The sequence below is a fragment of the Monodelphis domestica genome, chromosome 3 (assembly GCF_027887165.1).
Source record: "Monodelphis domestica isolate mMonDom1 chromosome 3, mMonDom1.pri, whole genome shotgun sequence".
Lineage (NCBI taxonomy): Eukaryota > Metazoa > Chordata > Mammalia > Didelphimorphia > Didelphidae > Monodelphis > Monodelphis domestica.
The window spans coordinates 156,219,461-156,237,162 of NC_077229.1; the positions used below are offsets into that span (position 1 = coordinate 156,219,461).

The 17,702-nt window shown below is 34.6% G+C and overlaps 2 pseudogenes; both read left to right on the top strand.

Moving 5' to 3' along the window:
- Nucleotides 1-11,004: 11,004 nt before the first annotated feature.
- Nucleotides 11,005-12,031, top strand: LOC100031484 (glyceraldehyde-3-phosphate dehydrogenase-like; annotated as a pseudogene).
- Nucleotides 12,032-13,345: 1,314 nt separating this feature from the next.
- On the top strand, nt 13,346-14,413 carry LOC100024919 (arginase-2, mitochondrial-like; annotated as a pseudogene).
- Nucleotides 14,414-17,702: the final 3,289 nt, after the last annotated feature.

The window sequence follows — 17,702 nt, forward strand, 5'->3', positions numbered from 1 at the left end:
GAAAACCCCAAATGGGGTCAATAAAGCTCAATCATTACTGAATTATAGGAAAACAGGTCATTAATAATTAATTGCTCTGCTATCAGAAAGGCAAAAAAATTGCAACAGTAAAAGGTTAAGAAAAATATTTATTCAGAGAGTATTATAATTTTAAGAATACAACTATTTAGAATGTTTTTACTATTTATTATTTTTTAAAATTTTATTTAATTAGTCAGTTAAGAACATTTTTCCTTGTTTACTAGAATCATATTCTTTCCCTCCCCTTCTACCACCCCTTCCCATAGCCAGCATGAAATTCCATTCAGTTTTACATGTGTCCTTGATCAAAACCTATTTCCATGTTGTTGGTGTTTACAGTAGGGTGATCATTTAGAGTCTAGATCCCCAGTAATATCCCCATCAACCCATGTAATGGAGCAATTGTTTTGCTTCTGTGTTTCTACTCCCAGTTTTTTTCTCTGAATGTGGATAGTGTTCTTTCTCATAAATCACTCCAAATTCTCCCAGTTCTGCTTCTCTCATTCTACATCAATTCCTGGAGGTCATTACAGTTCACATGGAATTACTCCATTTCATTATTCCTTTGGGCACAATAGTATTCCATCACTGACATATACCACAATTTGTTCAACAATTCCCCAATTAGAGGGTATCCCCTCACTTTCCAATTTTTTTGCCACCACAAACAGCACATCTATGAATATTCTTCTACAATGCTTTTTTCTTTATTATCTCTTTGGTTTACAAAGCCAGTAGTGCTATGTCTGGATCAAAGGACAGAGAAGCTTTTCACACCCCTTGGGCATAGTTCCAAATTGCCCTCTAGAATGGTTGAATCAATTCACAACTCCATCAGCAATGCATTAATGTCCCAACTTTGTCATATCCCCTCCATCATTAATTACTTTCCTTTGCTGTCATGTTAGCCAATTTGCTAGGCATGAGGTGGTACCTCAGAGTTGTTTTGATTTGTATCTCTCTAATTATAAGAGATTTAATGTACTTTTTCATATGCTTATTAATAGTTTTGATTTTTTATTTGAAAATTGTCTATTCATGTCCCTTACCAATTTATCAATTGTGGATTGGCTTGATTTTTTTGTAAAATTGATTTAGCTCTGTATAAATTTGAGTAATTAGATTTTTGTCAGAAGTTATTGTTATGAGCATTGTTACCAATTTGTTGCTTCCCTTTTAATTTTGGCTGCATTGGTTTTTATTTTGTACAAAACTTTTTTAATTTAATGTAATCAAAATTATTATTTTACATTTTGTAATTTTCTCAACTCTTGCTTGGTCTTAAAATATTTCCTTTCCCAAAGATCTGACAAGTATAATTCTGTGTTCACCTAATTTACTTATAGTTTCCTTCTTTGTATTTTTTATTCAACCATTCTGAGTGAATCTTGATGTAGAGTGTGAGAGGTTGATCCAATCCCAACTTCTCCTAGAATGTCTTTCAATTTTTCCAGCAGTTTATTTTATCGAATAGTAGATTTTTGTCCCAAAAGCTGGGATCTTTGGGTTTATCATAGACTGTCTTGCTGAGATCACATACCCCAAGTCTATTCCACTGATCCTCTTTTCTGTGTCTTAGCCAGTACAATATTGTTTTGATGACCACTGATTTGTAGTATAGTTTGAAATCTGGTACTGCTAGGCATCTTTCTTTCACATTTTTTTTCATTATTTCCAGGGACATCCTTGATCTTTTGTTTTCCCAAAAGGATATTGTTATATTTTTTCTAATTCATTAAAGAAAAGTTTTTTGGTAATTCAATGGGTTTGGCACTAAATAAATAAATAATTTTGGGTAAGATTGTCATTTTTATTATGTTAGCTCATTCTACCCATGAGCAATTATGTTTTTTCCAATTATTTAGATTGAAAGTGTTCAATAGTTGTGCTCATAGAGTTCCTGTGCTTGTCTTGGCAGGTAGATTCCTAAGTATTTTATATTGTCTAGGGTGATTTTAAATGCAATTTTTCTTTCTAGTGCTTGCTGGTGAGATGTGTTGGAAATATATAGAAATGCTGATGACTTATGTGGGCTTATTTTGTATCCTGCAACTTTGCTAAAGTTGTTGATTATTTCTACTATCTTGATTCTCTAGGATTCTTTAAGTAAACCATAATATGATCTACAAAGAGTGATAGCTTGGTCTCCTCATTGCCTAGTTTAATAACCTTCAATTTCTTTTTCTTCTCTAATTGCTTCTGCTAGTGTTTCTAGTACAATGTTAAATAATAAAAGTGATTATGGAAATCCTTCTTTCACTCCTGATCTTATTGTTGTTAGATTTTTTGGTTGGACTTCAATATTTTTAATTGGTGGTCTCCAGGGATTTAATTTCTAAATCCCAAAATGAATTACTCAAGTAAATGAAATTTAGAGTAATTTATTTTTACAATAGAGGAAGATTTAAGGAAGACAAAAAAAGGGGAGGGACAGAGAGACAGAGAGACAGAGAGAGACAGAGACAGAGATAAAGAGAGAGAGAAAGCTCTGGCTTCCTCAGAGTCAGGTAGGAATTCTAATCCCCAGACAGGGGAAAGGAGTCTCAAGATGATTGGCCTTTCTTGGAGGTTCACACCTCCAGAAATGCAGGGGTCACTAAGTCATCCTGTCACCTACCATGTTGACTATCTAAAAGGAAACCAGTTAGAGGTCTCCTCCACGAGATCCTCAAGGGGTGGAGTTACACAGCCAAGTGTCTTCACTCCAAGTCTGAATTTCTGTCTTCCAGTCTCTCCTCCAGTGTCTGTTTTCCAGTCTCTCCTCAGAGTGACTCTTCATCATTCCTGATTCCATCTATCATATGTGCCCCTGTTTCCTCTATTTAAAGATCTTTTTGTCTTGTGTCACCTCCCCTAAATTTACATTTACCAATCACAACAGACACTCCTCTCTGGGACTGTCCATTTTTCACACTTGGGTCACAGACCTCCCACGCAATGTATGAAATGGGGGTTCATAACTTCTTGTGGTTAGTTCACACCTTTTTGTGGTTAAAATGGTTAGATCTACTTTAAATACCGGGTTTACATTTTTGGAGATTAAAATCTAAAAATAGATCAGGGATTACAATTTTATCTTCACTATCAAGGAAGAGCTAAGTATCATCATTGTTACAATCAGAAGATAGCCAAATCTAATCTTCACATTGGGAAGACTTCTAGTTTACCCCCATTGCAGATGATGTTTTCTGATAGTTTTAGTTATATACTGTTTATTATTTTTTAGGAAAGGCCCTTCTTTCCTATACTTTCTAGTGTTTTCAATAGGAATGAATGTTGTATTTTTTCAAAGGTTTTTTTCTGTTTCTTTGAGAGAATCATGTGGTTTTTGTTTGTTTGCTTGTTGATATGGTCAATTATGTGGATGGCATTCCTAATATTGAACCATCCTTGCATTCCTGGTATAAATCCCACCTGATCATAATGAATAAGGTTCGTGATCACTTGCTGGAGTCTTTTTCGTAATATTCTATTTAAGATTTTTACATCTAAGTTCATTAAGGAGATTGGTTTGTAATTTTCTTTCTCCATTTTTGACCTTCCTGTCTTTGGAATCAGTACCATGTTTGTGTCATAAAAGGAATTTGGTAGAACTTACACTTTGCTTATTATGTCAAATAGTTTGTATAGTATTGGGATTAGCTGTTCTTTGAATGTTTGATAGAATTCACTTGTGAATCCATCAGGCCCTGGGGATTTTTTCTTAGGGAGTTCTTTGATGGCTTGTTCAATTTCTTTTTCTGATATGGGATTATTTAAGAATTCTATTTCTTCTTATGTTAATCTAGGTAATTTATATTTTTGAAAATATTTATCCATATCACCTAGATTGACATATTTTTTGCCATATAATTGGACATAGTAGTAGCCATCGGGTTGTCGTGGACCCCTGGTGAACTAGGGGTTTGCTCACCTAGCATGTGAAGACTGCTTTGCCTGAACAGATGGAAGAAACCAATAAGAAGGTTCAACCGCTGAGATGGCAATGCAGCAAGGCACTGTGGAGTGCTTAGGACCATGTTGGAGCACAAAAGACAATACAGCCATCCAATGCAGCTGAGGAAGTCTCTAGATGTAATGACTTTTCATGCCACTGGACCGAGGCTTCCAAAGCTGAGAGAGTGGGACTGTCTCTGTGCATCGACTTTTCCACTTAAATCTTTATGCACAAGTGTCTTTGTGCACAAAAACACACAAAGACAATAATCATCCTCGGTTACCGAGAGACTACTCCTACTAGTTTTGATGATTGCCTTAATTTCCTCTTCATTTGAGGTGAGGTCTCCCTTTTATTCTTGGATACTGTCAATTTCATTTTTTTTCTTTTCTTTTTTAATTAGGCTGACTAGTACTTTGTCTATTTTATTTGTTTTTTCAAACTACCAGCTTCTAGTCTTATTTATTAAATCAATATCTTTGACTTTCTATTTAATTGATTTCTCCTTTAATTTTAGGATCTCTAATTTAGTATTCATCTGACAATTTTTAATTAGTTCACTTTCTATCTTTTTTAATTTGCATGCCCAATTCATTGACCTTTGCCCTCTCTAATGTGTTAATATATGAACTCAGTGATATAAACTTTGCCCTGACTATAACTTTGTCTGCATCCCATAGATTTTGAAAGGATGTCTCATCATTTTCATTTTCTTCAATGAAATTATTAATTGTTTCTATGAAGTGTTCTTTGACTAACTGATTTTTGAGAATCATATTATTTAATTTACAATTAATTTTTTTTATTTTTTTCTCCATGTGTCCTTACTAATTATTATTTTAATGCATTGTGATATGAAAAGGTTACATTCAGTATTTCTGCCCTTTAGCACTTATTTCCAATGTTTTTATGCCCTAGTATATGGTCAATCTTTGAGAATGTACCATTTACAAGGTTACAGGTCTGAGCTGTTGCTGTCTCTAAGCCACCATCTTGACTCCACCTACCATTCTCTGACCACTTTTGATATTCTGTCAACATTCCTAAAAGTAAATACTATTATATTCTCTAAATTTATTTTCGAATATAAATTTTAACATTCTTTGATGACCTACTTTTTTAAAAACTTCCTTATATTATGAAGAAAGAATATCTTATCAATATAAAAATCTGTTATGTACATTCCAACAAAGATAACATAGAAATAAAGTCACATCCTGGGATTTTTAAAACAAAAATGTAGAGTTCTCCATTGTACATATAATGAAAACAAATGGAATAACTTTACTAAACCATATATATTCAGTTACCCATATGTAAGGTTTTGAGTAGCAAATTCGGTGACTCTAGTCATCCTAGGAGAGGAAAAAATAATCCCTTAGAATAACAGTAATCATATAAAATTTTCCATAATGTCTAAAATGTACATAATGATGATTTACTTGAGGTTTTCAAAGTCCTTTTTCAAGAATTATCAATTGCAAATGGTGGAGAAGGTACACACACACACTTGATCTCTACCAAATTAACCTCCAAAATTCTGTGATATAACACTTTAAAACAAATTCCAGAGTTGCATAACCCACATTAGTCTTCAATTTTTTGGTCCCAAACCACTAAGGAAGCGGGCACAAATGATCTATTGCAAGGGGGTGGAAGTTCAGCAAAAGTTTATCCCAAAGCAGCCTTCATAATCAACAGACATTGAGAAGAACTGAATCAGTAGAACAGGCTTCTGGAGGTTTCAGATATAAATGGTGAGAGTGTACAACTGCTCAGACAGATATTACAGAAGTCTCTTTGCTGGTTTAAGTTTAAGACTCTTATCACATTCTCCATACCATGTCTTAATCCTTGTTCAGGGAAACAGGATGGGGTAGAGCACTAGTACACATTAGATCTTGTAGCCATGGCACTTCAGGTCACATTTCAAAGGCAGAAAAGAGTGTGAGTGGTTACTGGAAGACCAGGGCACAGGCAGGAATAGTTTTAAAAACATCTCCTTACATCATATCCTCTTAGGAGAAGTGAAAGCATTTAGATACCATAGAGTTAGTTTTGAAGGAAGTGAACAAAGAACCTGAAGCTCCTTTCACCTCAGTTAAAGAACCTAACATTAACAGTATTTTTTTGTTTGTTTTTGTTTTTATTAAAAGAAAAGAAAGATTGGAAAATGAGCAAACTACAACAATAGCAAAATAAACTCCACAAACTGTTATTTTGGTGATAAGGAAAACCAATACAAAAATCCATAAACAATACTGCTGCATTCAAAGACTTCAAAAATATGAATTGTTCTCAAGGCCCAAAAGAATTAATAGAGGAGCTCAAAAAATTTTAAATCAAATAAGTGATATGGAAGAAAATCTGGGAAAATAAATGAGAGTGCCATAGAAAAAAAGAACATAAAAATGGTAAAAAAAAACTTGTAAAGGACATACAAAAATACTGAAGAAATTAATAGTCTTAAAAATGAATAGGCCAATTTGTCAAAGAGAAAATAAATCCAAAGAAAAGAAGAACTTCTTAAAAAACTTAGCTAGACAGAAAAAATATACAGAAATTCACTGAAGAGAAAATATTTCTTAAAAAATCAGAATTAGCCAAGTGGAAAAGAAAGTACAAAATCTCACTAAAGAAAATCATGCCTTAAAAATTAGAATTGGGAAAATAGAAGCTAATTACTCCATGAGATATGAAAAAAAATAATCAAAGTCAAAAGAATGAAAAAATACAAGAAAATGTGAAAATATCTTCCTGGAAAAACAACTGACCTAGAAAATAAATCTAAGCTAACCTTATGTTATAATTATTAGGCTATCTGAAAACCATAATAAAACAACAGTAACAACAAAAGTTTAAACATCATCTTTCAAGAAATGAAGGAAAACTGTCCTGATATTCTAGAATCAGAGGACAAAATAGAAAATGAGAGAATCCAATGGTCACCTCTTGAAAGAGATCCCAAAAGGATAACTCTCAGGAATATGATAGCCAAATTCCAGAATTTTCAGGTCAAGGAGGAAATATTGCAAGCAGCCAAAAAATCAAATATTGTGCAGTCAAAGTTTGGATAACACAAGGCTTATCAGATTCTATATAAAAGGATTGGAGGAACTGAACTATGATATTTCAGAGAGAAAGGAGCTAGGACTTCAAACTATAATAATTTATCAATCATAACTGAGCATAGTCATTCAGGGGAAAATTGGTTATTCAATAAAACAGAGGTCTTTCAAATGTTCCTGATGAAAAGAGTAGAACTGAATGGTAAATTTTACTCTAAAATATGAGACTTAAGAGAAGGATAAAAAGTTAAACAGGAAAAAGAATTCAATAGACATACATCAGTAGAAAGATGATTATTGTTATTCCTTACAGAAAGTAAGACTATGAGTTGAATATGATGGAATAACATCCAAAAAATAATATACAATTTGTATATGAGGAAAAAAGAATGTATTAGAAGGAGGAATGGGGAAAAGAGAATAGAAAAAAATTACAATAAAAGAGACATGGAAAAAAAATCTTTTACAATGAAAGGAAAGACATGGGATGGGTGAAGAGGAGCACATGAAGTATATTATCATCAGAATTGTCTCAATGAGGAAAGAACATACACAATCAATTGATATAGAAATTTATCTTATTCAACAGAAAAGTAGGTGGGAAAGGGAATAAAACAAGGGAGAAGAAGCTGATACCAAAAAAGATCAAATTGTGGGGTGTGTTGTTCAGAAACTAAACAAAGGGTAATAGGATAGAGTGATATACATCAAACATAATCATGCAAAAATATTTTTGCCAGTATCTCTAATGAAGGCCACATTTCTCATACACAGAAAAATGTGCTAAATGTATAAAAATACAGGTCATTCCCAAATTGAAAAATGTCCAAGGAATATGAATAGGCAGTTCTCAGACAAAGCAATTAAGGCTTTCTATAGTCATACAAAATGTTCTAAAACATTATTAATTAGAGAAATGCAAATGAAAACATCTCTTTGTACCACCTTATACCTATTATATTGGCTATTATTATATCATTGTATATTATAATATATTATATTATAATATATAATTATATGTTATAATAAAAAGGGAAAATGACAAAACTTGGAGGGGATTGATGAAAATTGAGACAGTAATGAACTATTATGATAGATGTGAACTCATTCCACCATATTGGACAACAATTTGGATCCATGCTCATATATCTGTAAAACAGCACCAACCCTTTGATCTAGAAATGTTATTACTAAGTTTATATGCCAAAGCCATACAAAAGAGGAAAGGCCTAAGTTGTGAGAACAAAAATATTCAAATCTATTCTTTTGTGGGGGCAAAGAATTGGAAAATGAGGGGATACCCATCAATTAGGATATGACTGAGTAAATTAGACTGTATGATTGTAATAGCATTATATTAGGTTGTAAAAAATCAGTAGGAAGAATACCTCAGAGAACACTGGAAAGATTTATATGAACTGAAGCTTAATGAATGAAGGAGGACCAGAACACTGTACATAGTAACAAATACTGTACAATGTACAGCTTTCAATAACATAGCTATACATAGCAATAGAATGATCCAAAACTGTCCCAAAGGTCTTGTGATAAAAAATGTAATCTATTTCCAGAGAAAGAACTGATGGAGTCTGAATGTAAACAGAAGCAACTAAAAATTCTTTCTTATTTTTTTTTCTGTTTCAGTTTCCTCCCAAAAATGGATTAATGTAGAAAACTGTTTTACATGATTGCATAAGTAAAATCTTTATAAGATTGTATGCCATCTCAGTGGAGGAGGAAAATTAGAGAACTGGAGACTCAAACTTCTTTTTTAAAATATTGGAAAGTATATATGTAATTGGGGAAAATAAAATTTAAAATTAAAATTAAAAAAGAATTATGAATTCTCATCTTTTTTTACTAATATGATATGTGAATTTTGCTCTTCAAATTACATTTTGCAGATTTTCCTCTGGGAGTATTAAGTTTGATATTGTTTGATAGAAAGTCTGTCAAATATTTTAGGACAAATTTTGTCATTTCCAATTTTATTTGGTTCCATATGTGGATAGATGAGCATTACGATGCTCATTTTACAATTACAATTACAATGGATAAACTAGACATTAGAAGAAGAAAAAAGGAAAGAAGAATGCTTGACCTTACTTCCCTCATAGAGAGAATGAAAGATAAAAAAAAATCTATGGAAATATCTCTAAAACTAAAGAACATTAGTACTTTATTAGTGAGAGAATTCCAGGATACAATAACAAAAGTTTAAATAATAGAGATGTAATTATAATTAGAATAATAGAAAAGAGACTAAATTTAAGCAAGAAATTCACAGAAGGTTTTGAAATCATACTATATTTGGGGAAAAATAAAAAAAAACTTTTTAGAAAAAATTAAAACTTTTAAGAAAAATAAAGAGTTTAGAGAGAAAGAAGAATGTTGGAAGCAGCTAGGTGGTTCAGGTGTTAAGATTTTGGGAATGGAGTCAGAAAAAAACTGTTCAAATTTCTCTTCAGACATTTAGTAAGCTTTGTGATCCCAGGCAAGTCATTTTACCTCTGTTTGCCTTAATCCACCAGAGAAAGAAATGGTTAAACACTCATTTCTTTGTCAAGAAAACCCCATGAATAGTCATCATGAAGAGTCAGATACAATTAAACAATAAGACATTTTTTTACCAAAATAGAGGAAACACAAAAAATCAGAAAGTTTAGAAACAAAACTAAACATATCTATGCTTCTAAAAGTATTAGAGCAAAGTTAAAGCACAAAATATTGGAAGTGTTTATTATGAAAAAGCAACTGATGCAGAAAAAAGTGCACATATAATTTAAGAATCATTGCATTCATTTGAATTGTGTGATAAAGTAAAAGGAATATATGTATATTAATTCCATAACTATATGTTAAATATAATTGCACATTCAATTCTTAGATATTACTGCAAAAAAATTGTCCTTAAATGCTTGGAACTAGAGGAAAAATAAAATAAATAAATAAATGATCCTCATATCACTATTTTAAACAATAAAGTAAACAACAACAAAAACCTGTGAATTTTATACCACTAGAAGTTTGATGATCAAAACTAAATGATTATGAATGAAAAAAATAAAACAAAGCACTAGAAAGAGAGTGCTTATGTGTCAAAAAATTGTGGAATCCCCAATTATCTCAATATAAAAGAGAAAGGGATGAAAATAATGCAAAATGATATTACAAAGGCAATACAAAAAGACCAATTGAAAAATTACCTTTTTGTTGTTGTTGTTAAGCCCAGGATAATTCTAAAAGAGAGTTGGGTAAAGGATCTTTCATAGAATCAATGACTTTCAAATATTTCTGACAAGTACTCTAGAATTGTATCATTTTTGAAAGGCCAACATAAGAAACAACAACAAAAAAAAAACAAGAAAGATAGCACATAGGAATGGATAAAAAAAAGTGTGCTACTATTCACATTTCCCTTATTTATGTATAGAAAAAAATCTCTTTTTAAAATGTAAGATATATTTACCTACTGAAATTTTTGCATTTTACATGACAATTGGGACAATGAAACGTGATTTTATGTTACCATTAATATTTTCTTATAGATAAAATCTCTTATTCTTCCTTGACTTTACCACCAGAGAGAAAACAAAATTGACTTACAGATTTTTTAAAAATTAAAAACCCTTTCTAATAATTTAATGTTTTATGGAATCATAGGATATTTGAGTTGGAAGAAGTCTCAAAAATATTCTAACCCTTCCTGAATTATGAATTATTCAAAGATCTCTAGGGATGAGGAATTTTCTATATCCTGAGGCACTCAATTCTGTCCTTAGATAGTTTAGATTGTTAGGAAGTTCTGTTTTTTTATTATTGTTTTGTTTTGTTTCCTCTGTTATTAAGCTGAAATTTCCCTTACTGTAATTTCTATTCTCTGGTTATACTTATTCCTCTAAGTCCAAGAAAAGCAAATCTAGGCTCTCAGCTCTTCTTCCAAGCTAGCTGTCAGGATCCTCTGCTGCAGTCGCATCCCTTAGACAAGATAGTGAAGGTCAGAGTCAATGGATTTAGCTGTATTGGACGCCTGGTGACCAGGGCAGCATTCAACTCCAGTGGAGTAGAAATTGTGGCCATCAATGACCCCTTCATTGACCTCGCCTACATGGTTTACATGTTCCAGTATGATTCCACCCATGGCAAATTCAAGGGCACTGTAAAGCCAGAGAATGGAAAGCTGGTGATCAATGGAAAACCCATTACCATCTTCCAGGAGCGGGATCCTGCCAACATTAAATGGTGAGATGCTGGAACCGTGTACCTTGTGGAGTCCACTGGCATTTTTACCAACATGGAAAAGGCTGGGGCTCACTTGAAGGGTTTAGCCAAGCACGTCATTATCTCTGCCCCTTCTACTGATGCCCCAATGTTTGTGATGGGGGTGAGCCATGAGAAATATGATAACTCCCTCAAGATCGTCAGTAATGCCTCCTGCACTACCATCTGCTTGGCCCCCCTGGCCAAGGTCATTCACAACAACTTTGGCATTGTGGAAGGACTCATGACCACAGTCCATGCCATTACCACTACCCAGAAGACAGGAGATGGCCCCTCTGGCAAGCTGTGGTATGATGGGCATGGAGATGCCCAAAATATCATCCCTGCTTCCACCAATACTGCCAAGACTGTGGGCAAGGTCATACCTGAGCTGAACGTGAAGCTCACAGGCATGGCCTTCTGTGTTCCCATTCCCAATGTGTCTGTGGTGGATCTGACTTGCCACCTGGAGAAAGCTGCCAAATATGATGACATCAAGAAGGTGGTGAAGCAAGTGTCAGAGGGATCTTTAAAGGGCATCTTGGGCTACACAGAGGACCAGGTTGTATCCTGTGACTTTAACAGTGACACCTGCTCTTCTACCTTCAATGCTGGCACTGGCACTGCACTCAACAACCATTTTGTCAAGCTCATTTCTTGGTATGACAATGAGTAAGGTTACAGCCACTGAGTAGTAGACCTCATGATGTGCATGGCCACCAAGGAGTAAAGTAGAAAGCCGTGGATGTTCATCCCCAGCCAAAAAAGAGTAGTTCCACCACTGGGGAGCCCACATCCATAACAACCTATGTCCCCTATCCTGGGGAGCCCATGCTCCATTCACATCCCTGCCCCTAAGCACCCCTGTAGTGGGGGGGGAGGAGCATAGAGTCTTATCTTGTGTACCATCAATAAAGTCATCACATTCAGCGCAAAAAAAAGAAAAGAAAATCTAATCTCTTGTGTACAAGGTGATTATAAAAAAATAGTACAGCAGCTCTAGAACTCATAGACTATTTAAAACAAATCTAAATAAATTCTATCTACTTGAAATTACTTCATTAGCTTAGGTCATGGTAGTTTATAAAACTGAAAGTAACTCAACTGAGCATCTTTTAAAATATTCAAGCTTTATTATTTCATACCAGGCTCTTCTCTGAGACCCAGGAGGAAATAGAAAGCTTTTTTAATATACTTACATGTTACCTTGTAGAGTATGAATAACAAGCTATATGAAACCCATTCTACCAAGTCATAGCAAAACAACATAAAATCTAGCTATGTGTTCATAGAGGACAGTAAAATGAAGTTTATTACTAATTATCACTATCCCTTGCTTATCTTACTGATGGATTGATTTGTTCATGAATTACTGTCAGAAATATCTGCTGGAATATACCTTATGAAAATCATGTCTATTACTGTCATATTCACCAGATTAATTGTAGCTCCTAGAAACCTCCTAAAAGTTACTGTGAAGATTAAAATATTAATAGATAATGTCAATTTCTATATCTATTTGTATCAATTCAATAAATATAGGCTTTGGGACAGAAATATATTATTAAAAGCTTTATATGTATGCCTTTTTATGTATGCATTTAAAATGTATTTCATCTTCCAGGAAGAAATGGAACCAAATCAGTTAGGAAGACTTTCTAGTTTTTGACAAATGAAATAGGCTATGAATAAAGTTATTTGTAGATGGCAAATATTTTATCTATATAAAAACCAGTGTTTCATATAAAACATGTTAGTAACAAAAAAATAGGAAAGCAAATAGTTATGTTGAATTGACTCAAATTAATTAATTTCATTTCTAGTCATTCATTTCAGGAATACTCACAGTTATTGCTGATATTATTTGGAATTTAAGTTTGACCATCAGGTAAACTATTTACATAATCATCCTACCCCTTTATTTTTGGAAGGTATCATATTTCTTTTGTGATGCCAACTAAATCATGGTTTCACATTTTATCCTGTTGTTGATTTTATTTTGTTCCTCTTTTAAGACTTGTTAAAATGGGCTTCTTCTGCCACTGGCCTATTATCAATCATGTCTTTGAGGAGCAGTTTCTCAAGGCTTTTTCAGAAGCAAGCTCATTCTGCATTCAAGAAACCCATTCACTTGGTGGCTGTGATCAGAGCCCGGTTCTCCAAGGGACAGAAATGAAGAGGAGTAGAACATGGTCCTTCAGCCATAAGAAAGGCAGGGTTATTGAAATGGCTCTCCAACTTGGGTTGCTGGGTGAATGACTTGGGAAATCTGAGTTTTACCCCTGTGGCCAGTGATGAGTGCTACAACAACCTAATTGTGAATCCTTACTCATTGGGCCTTGCCAACCAAGAATTGGCTGAGGCAGTTAGCAGGGCTGTCTCTTCTGGTCACTGCTGCATCACTGTGGGAGGAGACCACAGTTTGGCAATTGGTTCCATTAGTGGCCATGTTCAGCACTGCCCAGACTTGTGTGTTATCTGGGTTGACGTTCACGCTGATATCAACACACCCCTTACCACTTTGTCAGGGAGTCTGCACGGACAATCAGTCTCCTTCCTCCTTAGAGAACTACAGGACAAGGTACCATCTCTCCCAGCATTCTCTTGGATCAAGCCCTGTCTCTCATCCCCAGATATTGTGAATATTTCCCTAAGAGATGTGGATCCTGCTGAACATTTTATTCTAAAAAATCATGATATTTTGTACTTTTCAATAAGAGATATTGATCGTCTTGGAATCCAGAATGTCATGGAACAGACATTTGATCAACTGATCAGCAAAAAAAAACAAAGACCAATTCATCTGAGCTTTGACATTGATGCTTTTGGCCCTTCACTGGCTCCAGCAACAGGGACTCCTATTGTAGGTGGGCTGACTTATCGGGAAGGCATGTACATTACAGAGGAGATACATAATACAGGTTTGCTGTCAGCCCTGGATCTAGTTGAGGTCAATCCTCTCTTGGCTACTTCAGAGGAGGATGTGAAGGCCACAGCTGGACTAGCTGTGGTTGTGATTGCCTCAAGCTTTGGCTAGAAGAGGGTAGGAGGTCAGAGTGGCTATGATAAGCTTCCCACTCCCAGTTCACCAGATGAATCAGACAATGAATAATGTGTTCAAATTTAGAATTTTTTTTATCCACAGCTTCCACAGTGGGCATTCCAGAGTTCTTCAGAGGCACTTAAAGGGGTATTAAAATTGGTGATGTCAATACTGCCTCTATGAGAGCATTGTTCTCATATTGTTTAAAAAAAAATCCCTCCTCATTTTTGATGACCAATATTATTATATTCTGTAATTGGTTTTATTTAGTTCATTGTGAGTTAATATATAATAATACTCCATAAATTTAAAGAACTAAAATAAACACAGCATTTGTTACCTTGGTATAGCACCCCAGCCTTGTTACCACTACTTCACATTTCAAGTCATTGTCAGCCTTCTATTCAGAGTCTGAGTGTTTAAACTCCAGCCCATTGCAGTAAAGTTGGTGCTTTAACTATTTGATTTAGAGATCCACAAGGAGGGTAAAGTGGAGGCAGGGATTTTTCAGAGTTTTTGTAAGAACTTATAATAGACTAGACCTCCCAAGATGACCAATTGCAGAAGGATAACCATTGAAAGAAGCAATTTATTGGTTGCCACTCTACAAATCGAAAAAAAAGTAAAGAGACAGCAGTTAGGACTTGTAAGTACCTTCTGGTTAGGGTGGAGAAGCATTATGGTTTAGTGGAAAAATACTAATCTGCCATCTCTCCCTTCTCATTAAACCTATTCGACTATCATCTATTAAATGGGGATAGTTTCACCTGGTTGGTTTAAACATTGGGAGGAAAAAGGAAAGACTAATATTTATGCCTACTGGGATTGTTTTCTATAGGCTAGCATATTAATGTGTCTATCAGGGTAGTGACACTTCTTTCTCCAAAATGTATCATTAGAGCAACTTTTAAGTTCTCTTCTGTCTCCCTCCTACCTTTGATTTTAATCATTACAAATAGAAAACCTTGTCCTTGCACTCTTACATCTCAATATTCTACAAAATACTCTTAAACAATTAAACTTGAACTTATTAGTCTAATAGTTTTTTTTTTTATTCTGTCCAACTTTAGATTGCTTTAACTAGTCCTAGGAACATTACATGCCTCTCTGAATTTCATTTTGCCTTCTTTAACTTTCTCATCATCATTTAACTCAAGAAAACTAAAATACCAAAAAAAAATCGCCTTGCAATGACACTAAAGACCTCTAGGTAAACAAATTGTAAGCACTAGGAATATTTAAACCATCTTCAAAGCTATAGGCCAAAATATTAGGAAGATATGTCAACAGCCTAATGTAGGATTTACATATCTATCCTAATTTCTTCCCTTCTGAGCTGGGTAAGGCATTGTTTAACTGCTTACTGGGTCACCTGCAATGGTACCACTGTAACCAGTTACTAAATCCTATCTCTACTTCATCTTTCTCATGTTTTCCTTTGATTCTACAGTCACAAACCTATTTCAGGTTTTTATTCCCTAAACCCGTTGTGGAAATCTATGGCACATATGCCAGAGGGGGCACTCAGCCCTTCATGAGGGCACTATTATCAACAGCACAGACTTGGTTACTAGAAAGCCAGAGGGGTTGGAGTGTGTTGCTCCTCTCCACATGTACCTGAGGACATTCCTCACATCACCCACCCCTCTGAAAGGTTCACTATCACTGCACTAAATTATTGGGATAAGTCTCCAAATTAGTATCCTGATTTCAAATCATTCCACACAGCTTTTTTCCCCTTCCATAAAATACAGGGTCTGACAGGTATGACTCCCCTAATCCAGTGGCAGGTCCCTACTGACTATACTTCTTTATCCTTAAACTATTTTTAGAATATATTTTAGAGAGTACTGAATTGCTAATATAGTAGTACTGTGACAAGGAAATCACTTTAAAAGACTGAGATATATATATATATATATATATATATATATATATATATATATATATAAATTTAAGGTCGCCAAGGAATTCAGCTATGTAATTCCTAAATGAAAACTCAAATCAGCCATCAGCCTTTTATAGAGTTTAATTACAAACAGGAGGAAGAAAGGAATTAGAGAGAGAGAGAGAGAGAGAGAGAGAGAGAGAGAGAGAGAGAGAGAGAGCGAAAGAGAGCGAAAGGGAAGAGAAGGGAATAGGGCTTAAATACCCCCTTTGTTTAGGCTGGGCCAAAAGGCCCAAGCCCTTAGATAGCTGGGGCAAAGAAAAGAGATCAGTCCGTATTACTCACGTGACCAAAATGGAGAAACAGTCTCAAAGGCCCCCACCTTCAGCTTCCTTCAGAGCAAGCTTCTCAGAGCACACTCCAACCACTCAGACCAACTCCTCAACCACCTCCCTGAGTCTTCAGACCCCTCTATCTTTAAGGAAACCATCCAAGTTCCCTCCCCTCAGTTCTCACATCTACCAATCACTGTCCATCAATTTCCCTGTGCCAATGGAGGCTCTAGCTTAACCCAGGACCGCCCAGAGGTCTCTGGCTTTGCACATGTCTGTTGAAGGTCATATTTTCAAATAATTAAATCTTTGATCCTTTGCTACAGCCCTTCCTAAATCCTGTTAACCTGAGTAGGGTAGAGATTGGAATAATTAAATTTTGATCTATGCTGCAGCCCTTCCTCAATCCTGTTAGGACTGAGTAGGGTGGAGATTGATTCCAAGTATCTCCATTGTATCAATTCTAAAATCAATCATGACTCAAAGAAATTCCTGTTCTATGCTTAAGCATAGGTCAAAGTCCTTTCCATTGTTCAGCAAAAGGATTCTGTCCTAAAGTAATCTTAAGAAGGGAGGAGGAGGAACCTCCCATGCCAATGGGGTTCACATTCCAATAGACTATCAGTAAGAAATTTTCCAAGTATGAAATTTCCCAATGGTGAAATTTCCAACATTTATAAATCTAAGAAATTTTAAGGTTTACAGTACATGTGTATATATTTCATAAGTAAAATAGGCACATGGAAGGGGTGATCAAAAAAAATACTGATGGAAATGCAGGATCAAAAAAATTTAAACCATTATTCTAGATGATATTTTAAATACAGTTCAGAGCAAAATAAATTATTCCTACACACTATTGATACTTCTTTAAATATTTCTGTAAAGTTTCAAAGATAAAGAATGATCAGAATTACTTTATCTGCCATACTAAATTCAGCTACAATTCCATCAAACTGTGTTGCTAAAAATTTGTAAACAGTCTGTGGGGATCCATGGGATCACAGTTTTTCCAAGCTGGAAGAGTCCTTTGAAATAATCTAGTCCAGCCATAATTTTCCAAATGAGGACACTGAGGTTAAGTGATTTGTAAAAATGGCAAATATATGAGTCAAGGTTCAAAGATCATTCTGTTGCACAGTATTTCCTGGAG